Consider the following 14,331-nt stretch of genomic DNA (forward strand, 5'->3'; position numbering starts at 1 on the left):
TCAGTCCTTCCTGTACTTGGTCAACCTCCTCTCCTCTTCCCAGTCGGTGTGGCAACTGCTGGGCCGACAGTCTTTGGCCAACAAAAGCGAATACACCCTGAGGGAGATGCCAACCTCCATACCTGTAAGTGTTTTTCTTCTTCTTCTTTTCCACACACTGCAGTTTTTTTTTGTCATCCATCTGAGGGCATGTTTGCACTTTTTATTTGGCCTCCAAACACCACCCACCCATTTGTTTTACTTCAAACGCATTCAAATAAACCCTCTCACACTGAGACTGATATACGTTCTCCACCTTACCCATTGTAAATTTCCACACAGTTTTCGTTTTGCACCCTATCCGGTGCATTCTTGTTCAAAGCCTCTCATTTTACTCCACAGGATTTGATTGACAGACTGATTGCCGTGAATTCGGATGGGAAGATTCATTCTCTCTTCCACTACGAAGAGAGTCACACATTCGGCCTAAGGTGGGATTCATTATTTTTTTCATATTACTTAACATCAGTGGGGAAGTAGACGATATCAGATTATCACCTGGTGACTGCACACACACTTCAGCCTCTGGCAATAGGAGACTGGCATGGTGACGTAATCGGCCTTAAAATGCGGCCTTTAAGGCTGCAGACCCTGAATTGGGATACAGCCTCTGAATCGCTGCATCTTGTAGCTGTGTCGTCTTAAATTGGTCATGTGATTTTGACGCGCCGGCGCGTCCGGCAACCCCAGAGGTTTAACTTAATATTTAAGTGTCTCTTGGTTTTAGACTAGTTGTTTAGTCTAATTTGATGTTTTAAACCAGAAAAGGAAGAAGAGGGCTTAGAATTACAGGTAAGAACTGCTCAGTGGTATGTGATAAACTGTAAATGTAAAGCTTACAGGTCAGTCCTCATGTTTTTAAATCAGATTTTGAGTCTGTACATGGCACATTATGCTTTTGCATGTTGTGAAATGTGCTGCAAAACAAACTGAGGTAAACTAACTGGTTTACTGTGATGGATTTAAAGTGCGTGTGACTGGTGCGCAGTGGCTGTGGTGCTCACGGTCAGAGTTCAGTCACAAAGAGGGTAACAGAGATGAATTTAAAGTTAAGGTGATGGTGCTTAGATTCATTCACAGACTGAAACCTTCACACCAACTTTATCCTGTGTCTCTTAGTTTTAGACTAGTTGTTTAGTCTATTTTGATGTTTTAAACCATATCACAGGGTTTTTACTCCACCATTTACGGGGTTTTAACAAGCAAACAAAAGACAGATCGTGATGTTTGAAAATGTTTTGGAAATATTCTTTAAAGATTAGATGTAAAATACGCAGAGGATAAATTCAATTGGTTTATTAGTTTATTACATAAGTTGAAAAAAAGTTAAACAAGTAAATAAAGAAACAACATAAAAGAAAAGTAAACAAAACAAATCGGTAAATAAAGGAAAATGGTAATAAGAAGGGAAAAAAAAAGAAAAGAGAAAACCCCAACAATCCCCTCTGAGCAAGCACTAGGCGACAGTGGGGAAGAAAAACTGCCTTTAAACGGGCAGAAACTTCCGGCAGAACCAGGCTCACGAGGGGCAGTCAACTGCCGGGACTGGTTGGGGTGAAAAAAGATGAAGGAGAGAGGGAAGAAGTGTTAGGAGAGAAGGGGAGAGGAGAGGTGAAAATTAAGATGGAACAGAGGTGGAGGGAGACGAGGTGACGTCAGCAGTAGAAAAAATAGAAAAAGTAGAAAAAGCAGGAGTGTCCCTCCTCCAGAAGAAGCGGAAACGTTTTTTCTTCTTTTCCATGAGCTTTTCCACGACCACTTTTTTCTCTAGGATGAGGGTTCTCAACTGATCGGTTGTTTCTTCAACTTCCTTCTCAAGTTTCTGGCATCTTTGCTCCATTTCTTTTAATAGATTGCACTTGTCTGTATTTTGCTGTTGTTTTTCCTTGTGCATCTTTTCTAACTGCTCATTTCTTCTTGTGATTTCTTGAAGCTTACGCTGCAGGTCTTCATTTATTTTCTCTTGTTGCTGCTTTTGTGCAAGCATTTCAGCGTTTTCACACTTCAAGTTGTCTGAGTTCAACAACATCTCATTAATGACCTCTGAGTGTTTTTTCGCCATTTCATTGATCCTACGCTGCATCTTTGAACGTCGTTTTTCCAATACTTCTCCTTCCAGTTCAGGTGTTCTGTCCTTCATTGTATTAATTTGTTCAGTTGTAGATTTCTTCTCTCCAAGTCCTGGAGAATACTTTTTTTTTCTTTTTCCTGTTGCTCTTTCTCTTGAAGAAGCTCTTTATTTTTGCACTCTGTTTCATCCAGCCTGACTGGATTTGGATTTATTGAAGAAGGACCACCAAAATCTTTGTTCTATTTGGTGTACATGTTAAGAGTTGCTGGACTAACAGTTGGTTTGATTTGCTTCAGAGAATCCTCAAAGTCTTTCATCTTAATGTTGCGCACCTCAGCAGCAGCTATAACACGGACTTGTTCTGGTGCCAACTCTCTTATTGGGCCAAGTGCAGCATCTTTGGCTAATGCTGTCAAATCGCTCCCTGAATATCCTTCAGTCACTTTTGCAAGACAGGACAGTTCGTCTTGGCTCAGTGGACTCCCGTGCGTTCCCAAAAGATTTTTCAGCAGCGTAAATCTTGTCTTCTCATCGGGTAAGGTCACATATACTCTTTTTGCAAAGCGCCTTAATATTGCTTCATCGAGCTCCTGGGGCCTGTTCGTTGCTCCCATTACAAGTACTCTGTCATCCTTTCCTGACTGCAACCCGTCAAACTCAATGAGGAACTCAGTTTTTAAACGGCGAGAGGCGTCGTGCTCCCCCTCCCTCCTTTGACAGAGCAAGCCGTCCACTTCATCGATGAAGATTACTGAGGGCTGTCTCTCTCTTGCAACTGCAAAGAGTGCTCGTACGAGCTTCTCGCCTTCTCCCACATATTTGGAGGTCAAACTAGCAGCACTGATGTTGAAGAATGTTGCATTAGACTCTGCAGCAACTGCTTTGGCGAGCATGGTCTTCCCATTTCCTGGTGGGCCAAATAAAAGCAAGCCACGTGCAGGAGCTCTCAGACCAGTAAAGAGATCAGGTCTTAAGGCAGGAAGGATGACAATTTCTTGAAGTGCTTGCTTTGCCAGATCCTGCCCTGCGATGTCATCAAATGACACAGTCGCTCCACTGTATACAATTTCATTTGTAATTAAGCTGACCAGTTTACTGTCCACATTCTTTTTCATATCCCTCTTCGGGGGCTGTTTCACAGCTGCCGGTCTTCCATTCTGAGTTTTTCCCACCCGAGCGGTTTTCTTTGCATCAGTTATTCTTAATGGAGGTCTTACAGAAGTGGAGGGTCTGATGGTGGTGGAAACACCTGCGGGTTGACTTTTAGGAACTGACTTTGGCTTACTTGCAATTGTTTTGGTCGACATTTCTCTTGCGCGACTTCCCCCCTGTTCACAGTCATAACACGGTAAACTAGTCATAAACGAAAACGTTTAGGCTATTTATCGCATTTAAAGGTCTTTCTTTGGGACAACGTCACAGAACACAGAAACGTCACAGGGCTTTGGAGCGTGATGTTACAGAGGTTTACAAATACTTTCAAATATAGCTCTGGTCGAACGTTTGAAGGCTGCGAACAAACTGACTAAAACTTGCTGCTCCTGACCCCTATTTATAGAAAAACTTCAAAGGCTCAAAGGCATGTGCTTGTGACATCATCACATGTCCTTGTGACATCATCACATGTCCTTGTGACATCATCACTCTTCATGAATCAGATTGTCACATGACATTTTAGAATGGGGATGTTTTTTTTTAAACCGTTTTCAAATTTAACCCTCTGTGGTCCAGGGTATAATTGGCCGTTCTTGACTATTTTTGATTTTACCTCTATATTTCACCTTTAAAATATGTTTTTCTTGCCTTATTTGGCACCATTATTTTCAGCACAACCTCAAATATCTGAAATTTGAGTTATTGTTTTCATTTTGGTATACTATATTAGCACAGTTGATCTAAATTAATAACACAATAAATTGTGTGTGCATCTCCTGTTTTGTCATGGTTGTATGTCCCGGTTCGTGACAGGCTGCATGAGCTCATCTGGTGGGAGTGTAGTACTGTAGTATTTCAGGCATAAAAACGTGGTTTTCACAGACCTTGTCACAGGGTCTGAGTCTAAGATTCAAATTGTAAACACACAAACACTCAGGCTTGCTGCAAACCTTAGCTGATCCCCCGTGGGCTTAATTTACTGCCATTGTTTACGCACCATTGTAATTGCTTCTCTAGTTTGGCATTACACTTTAATTATGGAATGTAATTATATTTTGTCTATTTTTAGTTGTGGCATTGTGTTGTAATTAATGAAGGGCCTGCACACTCCAATATCAATTTACAATTTAAATTCTCCACAGCATGTTTAACTACATTATGTTGTGCCTTTCCAGAATCCCAGATTTACTTACACATCTCCCTTTATGATACATTAGTACTACATTTGACCTAAACCTTTTCCATCCTTTTTCCAAACTCTCATTCATTTTTTACCTGATAACCAAAAACTGTGATAGTGAAAGGCTGAAATATTTCTAGGGGTATGAGATTTCTGTGTGTTTTCTGTAGGTGAGCAGCTGCGAGAAGTTTGGCTACGGGGTGATGGTGACACAGGTGGCAGCAACTGCTCCGGGAGTTGTGGCTCTGCACAGTTCAGGTACTATTGCAGTTATTTGGACACAACAAACACTTGTCAGCTGTGATGCTTAAGGCTTATATTATAAGTTGTTGTTGTTGTTTTTGTGTTGTCGGTATAAAGGAGACTTAAGGCAGCTTAGGGAGAAATGTATTTGTCAAACCGTTTTTGTTTGGGTAAGAAAGAGTAAGAAGAGGCGTTCTTTTTTGATAAATGGATTCACATATCAGTTGTATACTGATACTAGGTTTATCCATATGCAAAAGGCTCCAGGAAATACCGTACTCTTGTCAAAAGAGGTCAAAAAATGAAGCTAGTGAACAAATATTTTAATCCTGCATTCTTTCTATTGGCTAGAAGGGGCGACTCAACTGGTTATGGGAAAAGAAGTCTGATTACTTATCAGCCCTTCGCTTATAACAGCACCGCTGCGTTCTGAAACCTATTCTCTCCTATGACTTTACCCACGCAAGAACAGTTCCCTGCTGTGTTGAGCAGCGCTGGCTGTGGAGCACTCATGTGTTCCATGATGTGACATATGTTTGTGCCATCGATAAAAAGGCAGACTGACAGAAAGAAGGATGACCTCAAAAAGTGATATAGTCCAGACAGAGCTTACAAATGATGGGCCATTTGCTAAACCTGCAGCACACACTGCTTTCTATGTGAAAGAACCATTCTGTGAGAAAAACTCTACTGCTCATTTGATCTATGACCTCTGAAAAACAGTTCATGATTTCCATTACTATTCAATTATATAAAAAAAGTACATTCCCTGGGTTATACAGCACTGATATGCAAAGCTTAATTGTATATCTGTAACTCTAGAACTGCAGTATTTATAGTTTTCTTAGTTTAATATTTCAATTTCATATTCTTCTTCTAAGTATAAAATCCCTTTTGTTATATTTGTCTCGTTAATTTAACTGAAATACACTGAAAATTGCTCACAAATTAAGGTTTATGTGTCAATACAAATGCAGGTTTTATTGCTGGGAGCTTCCCGTGATGCACTGACTATTTCTTCTTCCATGACACTAATGTTTTGTCTTTGCTTCATCATTTATGTACTGTACTGTATCCCCAGTTTTCCAGCGAGGGCTGCGTACATTTTGATTGCATTAACGTTTTTATCCAGCCTTTATGTGCAAGCTTGAGCTGCAAAATTCAAATGTAGTTACTGACAGGCCAAAGTGCAACAGGGAAGAGATTAAATGGGATCAAAGGGAGTGGCATTATAAATTCCTTCCTTCCTGAGATTCAAATCCTCCAATCAAAACGGTGCCAGCAATGCAAAGACAGATTTCTTTAAAAGATTGCACACAATAACAAAGTCAGTCGTTTATTTATTAAAGCACTGTTAATAATTTTAGTTGCTGCTATTTCAAATAAATGTTTGGTACAACAAATTTCTCCGTGTTCTGTCTCAGGCTTTATTCGGGCCCTGGTACTAGAGCTATGGTCTGTTCTTGAGTGCAGCAGTGACGACATCAGAGTGGTCCGTCCCAAACCAACTCCCATTGACCCCACAGATAGGAGTTGCATTAAGGTATTGTATGTATGTGCGTGCGTGTGTGTGTGAGAGAGAGGGAGAAGGAGAAACTTCCTGGAGCCCACAATGCCCCAATTTTTAGATATCTACATAATAGTACAGACACAGATCTCTTAGAAGTTTTGCTTTTCCATCATGTTTTTAGCTCACTGGTTACAAAGGTGTTTAAATTGATTAAAATTAAATTGATTCCAATTATTATTAACCCAGGACTCAGAATAGTGGTCCATGTGTTGCTGTGATACCAGCAGCCATGTAGAAAATTCACTTGTGAATATTCATATTTAAGAAACTGGCAATAGTGATTTTGTTAACAAGAAAGGCTTTTTGCTGATTGGTTTATGGGTGTCTGGGCAAATAAGCCTTACTTTCATAAGACTGCATTTTTAGTTATGTTTTTGGCAGAATTTCTCTCAGGAAAGCTTCAACAAGCTCCAGCGTGAGCCTGTCTGTGTGTGTCTGATGCTTGGCCTCTGACAGCAGCCAAGTCATCTCTCTCAGAGAGACTAGCCAAGTGAATACGGACAGCCAGTGATGTGTAAACTGTGTCCTGCCACAGGCGACTTTAAAGTCTGCCTTATCAGTGGGTTATACATATATGCTGAGGTCAAAGGAAAACTAAATATACACACACCAGCACTTTGGTGAATTAACTCGAGTCTTTGCTTTAATCTGTGCTAAGTACAGTAGGAGGTTTGGTAGTACATATGAAGATAAGTTCACACATGCACAGAAACATCAGAAGACACATGAAAGTATAGATATTTCTATTTTAGAAAAAAAAATCCATCGTATCTTGTTTTTTTCTTTACGTTTCTTTGAAGCTGTTTAATATAATCTAAGTTGTAGCTCGTTTGTGCAAGTGTCTCTCTTTTTTTCCTTTGATGCTTTTGATGATATGTTTTCCCTGTTCTACCAGACCCAGTGAAAAATGCAGGGAGCTTTCCTGTAGTTTAATATTCTTCAGGCTGCAATAGGTTTCTGCTCAACCACTCTGCTCAGAATATATGTCTTATTCAGTTTTGAGAGTGTGGTAAACCATGTTTTATCTTTGCAATCATAAATTCTTTTTACATTTTGTTTTGCTTTGAATACTACAGATATTATTTGTCATATTATCGGTAGTGTTTGTAGTTGAATAGTGTTATATTATTATTATGTGTTAGGATTTGATCAATCCATGACGTGCACAAATGCATTCACAATGGTCTTTAAAAGCAAATACATTTTTTCTCTCTAACAGCTGCTGTATTTACTTTCCTCTTCAGTCCTTCCTGTACTTGGTCAACCTCCTCTCCTCTTCCCAGTCGGTGTGGCAACTGCTGGGCCGACAGTCTTTGGCCAACAAAAGCGAATACACCCTGAGGGAGATGCCAACCTCCATACCTGTAAGTGTTTTTCTTCTTCTTCTTTTCCACACACTGCAGTTTTTTTTTGTCATCCATCTGAGGGCATGTTTGCACTTTTTATTTGGCCTCCAAACACCACCCACCCATTTGTTTTACTTCAAACGCATTCAAATAAACCCTCTCACACTGAGACTGATATACGTTCTCCACCTTACCCATTGTAAATTTCCACACAGTTTTCGTTTTGCACCCTATCCGGTGCATTCTTGTTCAAAGCCTCTCATTTTACTCCACAGGATTTGATTGACAGACTGATTGCCGTGAATTCGGATGGGAAGATTCATTCTCTCTTCCACTACGAAGAGAGTCACACATTCGGCCTAAGGTGGGATTCATTATTTTTTTCATATTACTTAACATCAGTGGGGAAGTAGACGATATCAGATTATCACCTGGTGACTGCACACACACTTCAGCCTCTGGCAATAGGAGACTGGCATGGTGACGTAATCGGCCTTAAAATGCGGCCTTTAAGGCTGCAGACCCTGAATTGGGATACAGCCTCTGAATCGCTGCATCTTGTAGCTGTGTCGTCTTAAATTGGTCATGTGATTTTGACGCGCCGGCGCGTCCGGCAACCCCAGAGGTTTAACTTAATATTTAAGTGTCTCTTGGTTTTAGACTAGTTGTTTAGTCTAATTTGATGTTTTAAACCAGAAAAGGAAGAAGAGGGCTTAGAATTACAGGTAAGAACTGCTCAGTGGTATGTGATAAACTGTAAATGTAAAGCTTACAGGTCAGTCCTCATGTTTTTAAATCAGATTTTGAGTCTGTACATGGCACATTATGCTTTTGCATGTTGTGAAATGTGCTGCAAAACAAACTGAGGTAAACTAACTGGTTTACTGTGATGGATTTAAAGTGTGTGTGACTGGTGCGCAGTGGCTGTGGTGCTCACGGTCAGAGTTCAGTCACAAAGAGGGTAACAGAGATGAATTTAAAGTTAAGGTGATGGTGCTTAGATTCATTCACAGACTGAAACCTTCACACCAACTTTATCCTGTGTCTCTTAGTTTTAGACTAGTTGTTTAGTCTATTTTGATGTTTTAAACCATATCACAGGGTTTTTACTTCACCATTTACGGGGTTTTAACAAGCAAACAAAAGACAGATCGTGATGTTTGAAAATGTTTTGGAAATATTCTTTAAAGATTAGATGTAAAATACGCAGAGGATAAATTCAATTGGTTTATTAGTTTATTACATAAGTTGAAAAAAAGTTAAACAAGTAAATAAAGAAACAACGTAAAAGAAAAGTAAACAAAACAAATCGGTAAATAAAGGAAAATGGTAATAAGAAGGGGAAAAAAAAGAAAAGAGAAAACCCCAACAATCCCCTCTGAGCAAGCACTAGGCGACAGTGGGGAAGAAAAACTGCCTTTAAACGGGCAGAAACTTCCGGCAGAACCAGGCTCACGAGGGGCAGTCAACTGCCGGGACTGGTTGGGGTGAAAAAAGATGAAGGAGAGAGGGAAGAAGTGTTAGGAGAGAAGGGGAGAGGAGAGGTGAAAATTAAGATGGAACAGAGGTGGAGGGAGACGAGGTGACGTCAGCAGTAGAAAAAATAGAAAGAGTAGAAAAAGCAGGAGTGTCCCTCCTCCAGAAGAAGCGGAAACGTTTTTTCTTCTTTTCCATGAGCTTTTCCACGACCACTTTTTTCTCTAGGATGAGGGTTCTCAACTGATCGGTTGTTTCTTCAACTTCCTTCTCAAGTTTCTGGCATCTTTGCTCCATTTCTTTTAATAGATTGCACTTGTCTGTATTTTGCTGTTGTTTTTCCTTGTGCATCTTTTCTAACTGCTCATTTCTTCTTGTGATTTCTTGAAGCTTACGCTGCAGGTCTTCATTTATTTTCTCTTGTTGCTGCTTTTGTGCAAGCATTTCAGCGTTTTCACACTTCAAGTTGTCTGAGTTCAACAACATCTCATTAATGACCTCTGAGTGTTTTTTCGCCATTTCATTGATCCTACGCTGCATCTTTGAACGTCGTTTTTCCAATACTTCTCCTTCCAGTTCAGGTGTTCTGTCCTTCATTGTATTAATTTGTTCAGTTGTAGATTTCTTCTCTCCAAGTCCTGGAGAATACGTTTTTTTTCTTTTTCCTGTTGCTCTTTCTCTTGAAGAAGCTCTTTATTTTTGCACTCTGTTTCATCCAGCCTGACTGGATTTGGATTTATTGAAGAAGGACCACCAAAATCTTTGTTCTATTTGGTGTACATGTTAAGAGTTGCTGGACTAACAGTTGGTTTGATTTGCTTCAGAGAATCCTCAAAGTCTTTCATCTTAATGTTGCGCACCTCAGCAGCAGCTATAACACGGACTTGTTCTGGTGCCAACTCTCTTATTGGGCCAAGTGCAGCATCTTTGGCTAATGCTGTCAAATCGCTCCCTGAATATCCTTCAGTCACTTTTGCAAGACAGGACAGTTCGTCTTGGCTCAGTGGACTCCCGTGCGTTCCCAAAAGATTTTTCAGCAGCGTAAATCTTGTCTTCTCATCGGGTAAGGTCACATATACTCTTTTTGCAAAGCGCCTTAATATTGCTTCATCGAGCTCCTGGGGCCTGTTCGTTGCTCCCATTACAAGTACTCTGTCATCCTTTCCTGACTGCAACCCGTCAAACTCAATGAGGAACTCAGTTTTTAAACGGCGAGAGGCGTCGTGCTCCCCCTCCCTCCTTTGACAGAGCAAGCCGTCCACTTCATCGATGAAGATTACTGAGGGCTGTCTCTCTCTTGCAACTGCAAAGAGTGCTCGTACGAGCTTCTCGCCTTCTCCCACATATTTGGAGGTCAAACTAGCAGCACTGATGTTGAAGAATGTTGCATTAGACTCTGCAGCAACTGCTTTGGCGAGCATGGTCTTCCCATTTCCTGGTGGGCCAAATAAAAGCAAGCCACGTGCAGGAGCTCTCAGACCAGTAAAGAGATCAGGTCTTAAGGCAGGAAGGATGACAATTTCTTGAAGTGCTTGCTTTGCCAGATCCTGCCCTGCGATGTCATCAAATGACACAGTCGCTCCACTGTATACAATTTCATTTGTAATTAAGCTGACCAGTTTACTGTCCACATTCTTTTTCATATCCCTCTTCGGGGGCTGTTTCACAGCTGCCGGTCTTCCATTCTGAGTTTTTCCCACCCGAGCGGTTTTCTTTGCATCAGTTATTCTTAATGGAGGTCTTACAGAAGTGGAGGGTCTGATGGTGGTGGAAACACCTGCGGGTTGACTTTTAGGAACTGACTTTGGCTTACTTGCAATTGTTTTGGTCGACATTTCTCTTGCGCGACTTCCCCCCTGTTCACAGTCATAACACGGTAAACTAGTCATAAACGAAAACGTTTAGGCTATTTATCGCATTTAAAGGTCTTTCTTTGGGACAACGTCACAGAACACAGAAACGTCACAGGGCTTTGGAGCGTGATGTTACAGAGGTTTACAAATACTTTCAAATATAGCTCTGGTCGAACGTTTGAAGGCTGCGAACAAACTGACTAAAACTTGCTGCTCCTGACCCCTATTTATAGAAAAACTTCAAAGGCTCAAAGGCATGTGCTTGTGACATCATCACATGTCCTTGTGACATCATCACATGTCCTTGTGACATCATCACTCTTCATGAATCAGATTGTCACATGACATTTTAGAATGGGGATGTTTTTTTTTAAACCGTTTTCAAATTTAACCCTCTGTGGTCCAGGGTATAATTGGCCGTTCTTGACTATTTTTGATTTTACCTCTATATTTCACCTTTAAAATATGTTTTTCTTGCCTTATTTGGCACCATTATTTTCAGCACAACCTCAAATATCTGAAATTTGAGTTATTGTTTTCATTTTGGTATACTATATTAGCACAGTTGATCTAAATTAATAACACAATAAATTGTGTGTGCATCTCCTGTTTTGTCATGGTTGTATGTCCCGGTTCGTGACAGGCTGCATGAGCTCATCTGGTGGGAGTGTAGTACTGTAGTATTTCAGGCATAAAAACGTGGTTTTCACAGACCTTGTCACAGGGTCTGAGTCTAAGATTCAAATTGTAAACACACAAACACTCAGGCTTGCTGCAAACCTTAGCTGATCCCCCGTGGGCTTAATTTACTGCCATTGTTTACGCACCATTGTAATTGCTTCTCTAGTTTGGCATTACACTTTAATTATGGAATGTAATTATATTTTGTCTATTTTTAGTTGTGGCATTGTGTTGTAATTAATGAAGGGCCTGCACACTCCAATATCAATTTACAATTTAAATTCTCCACAGCATGTTTAACTACATTATGTTGTGCCTTTCCAGAATCCCAGATTTACTTACACATCTCCCTTTATGATACATTAGTACTACATTTGACCTAAACCTTTTCCATCCTTTTTCCAAACTCTCATTCATTTTTTACCTGATAACCAAAAACTGTGATAGTGAAAGGCTGAAATATTTCTAGGGGTATGAGATTTCTGTGTGTTTTCTGTAGGTGAGCAGCTGCGAGAAGTTTGGCTACGGGGTGATGGTGACACAGGTGGCAGCAACTGCTCCGGGAGTTGTGGCTCTGCACAGTTCAGGTACTATTGCAGTTATTTGGACACAACAAACACTTGTCAGCTGTGATGCTTAAGGCTTATATTATAAGTTGTTGTTGTTGTTTTTGTGTTGTCGGTATAAAGGAGACTTAAGGCAGCTTAGGGAGAAATGTATTTGTCAAACCGTTTTTGTTTGGGTAAGAAAGAGTAAGAAGAGGCGTTCTTTTTTGATAAATGGATTCACATATCAGTTGTATACTGATACTAGGTTTATCCATATGCAAAAGGCTCCAGGAAATACCGTACTCTTGTCAAAAGAGGTCAAAAAATGAAGCTAGTGAACAAATATTTTAATCCTGCATTCTTTCTATTGGCTAGAAGGGGCGACTCAACTGGTTATGGGAAAAGAAGTCTGATTACTTATCAGCCCTTCGCTTATAACAGCACCGCTGCGTTCTGAAACCTATTCTCTCCTATGACTTTACCCACGCAAGAACAGTTCCCTGCTGTGTTGAGCAGCGCTGGCTGTGGAGCACTCATGTGTTCCATGATGTGACATATGTTTGTGCCATCGATAAAAAGGCAGACTGACAGAAAGAAGGATGACCTCAAAAAGTGATATAGTCCAGACAGAGCTTACAAATGATGGGCCATTTGCTAAACCTGCAGCACACACTGCTTTCTATTAAATACTGCACGTGCAAAGTATGTATAATATGTGCTTGTCCAATAGATATGCTGTCTTAGCAGCTATTTACAATGTTACATAAGAAACAAATGTGGGATCCAACCACCATGCTACTAAAGAGACACTGTGCGTTTCCCCTCCAAAGCAAACCCTCCACTTCAGTGATGGAGTCATGCAATTATTCTACTGGGGTGAAGACAGTTTAATTACAGCATCACTGCAATAACAGTATCCATCCAAAAAAAAAAAAAACATCAAATAAAATTTTAATTATTTCTAAATAAGAAATTCGTGATAAAACAGTTTTCCAATTAACCACTACATAACAGTAGTGTCTAGTTCTTATTTGGTAGGAAATGTCCACCAGTGCTGTAACGTTTTCAAAAATAATAGTAAAAGAAAAAAAGCATTTTGATGAAAAACTAAACCAGCGTGACCTACTGTACAAGTTTGTTTAGGCTGCTTTTGCAGCAGTGCTCTTTATAAAGTCTCCAGGGTGTGATAGTAATAAATCATCTGTGAATGAAACCTTTTACACGTTTAAAATCACTTTGTCTGCCATAGGCAAGAAATCTGTTCCTATAAATACACCGTTTAATTATGTGTTCGCATTGCAACTGCTGCTCTGCCAGAAGTGTAGGTAGAGCAAAGTCAACCTATACATTATACATATCCTCATATTTGAACATTCAATATCAATATATTTTCCACATATTGTGAATATAACGCTGAGTCCTGCCTGACAGCACATTCCCATGAGTGTGCAGAGAGGGAGAAACACGCAAACACCGTGACGAGACAAGAGCACGGGCAGTGTGATGTTACTTCACCTCTAGATGGCACTATTGCACAACCTACAACCTTCTGCATCGTTTCACTGGAATGGATGACAAGTACAGTGCAAAAACAATAACAGGAACAAACTGAGTCCGATATGATATACATATTTATGCCAAAAAAAAATGCCCGTTTGATCTTGTGTTTCCATGTAGGAACAGGGAAAAATGTCTATATTGTGTTGTCTGGTTCACCTCGGCAGAGTTCTATGGCTTTGGCAGGAGGGTTGAGAGGAAACAGAAAGGGCCTTTACCGCCTGCACCTGGCATGTTTGTGATGAAGCAGCTGCCTCTACTCCTGCTGAGCCTCCTCCCTGTACCTCTGAACCCGAGTGAGCAGAGAGCACCGACGGTCATGCACACACACAGATACTGTACACTTCAACAGACACTGGAGATACAAATGATGGGCCATTTGCTAAACCTGCAGCACACACTGCTTTCTATGTGAAAGAACCATTCTGTGAGAAAAACTCTACTGCTCATTTGATCTATGACCTCTGAAAAACAGTTCATGATTTCCATTACTATTCAATTATAAAAAAAAAAAAAGTACATTCCCTGGGTTATACAGCACTGATATGCAAAGCTTAATTGTATATCTGTAACTCTAGAACTGCAGTATTTATAGTTTTCTTAGTTTAATAT

The 14,331-nt window shown here is 40.3% G+C and overlaps 2 pseudogenes; both read right to left on the reverse strand.

Annotated features, from left to right (window-relative positions):
* LOC146618550 (spastin pseudogene) lies at positions 1–3,417 on the reverse strand (annotated as a pseudogene).
* A 6,256-nt stretch (positions 3,418–9,673) lies between these two features.
* On the reverse strand, positions 9,674–10,915 carry LOC146618551 (spastin pseudogene; annotated as a pseudogene).
* Positions 10,916–14,331: the final 3,416 nt, after the last annotated feature.

The sequence above is a fragment of the Diplotaxodon limnothrissa genome, linkage group LG14 (genome assembly GCF_057381915.1).
Source record: "Diplotaxodon limnothrissa isolate DT_005_m linkage group LG14, D_limnothrissa_male_GT1.1, whole genome shotgun sequence".
In the NCBI taxonomy this organism is placed as follows: Eukaryota; Metazoa; Chordata; class Actinopteri; order Cichliformes; family Cichlidae; genus Diplotaxodon; species Diplotaxodon limnothrissa.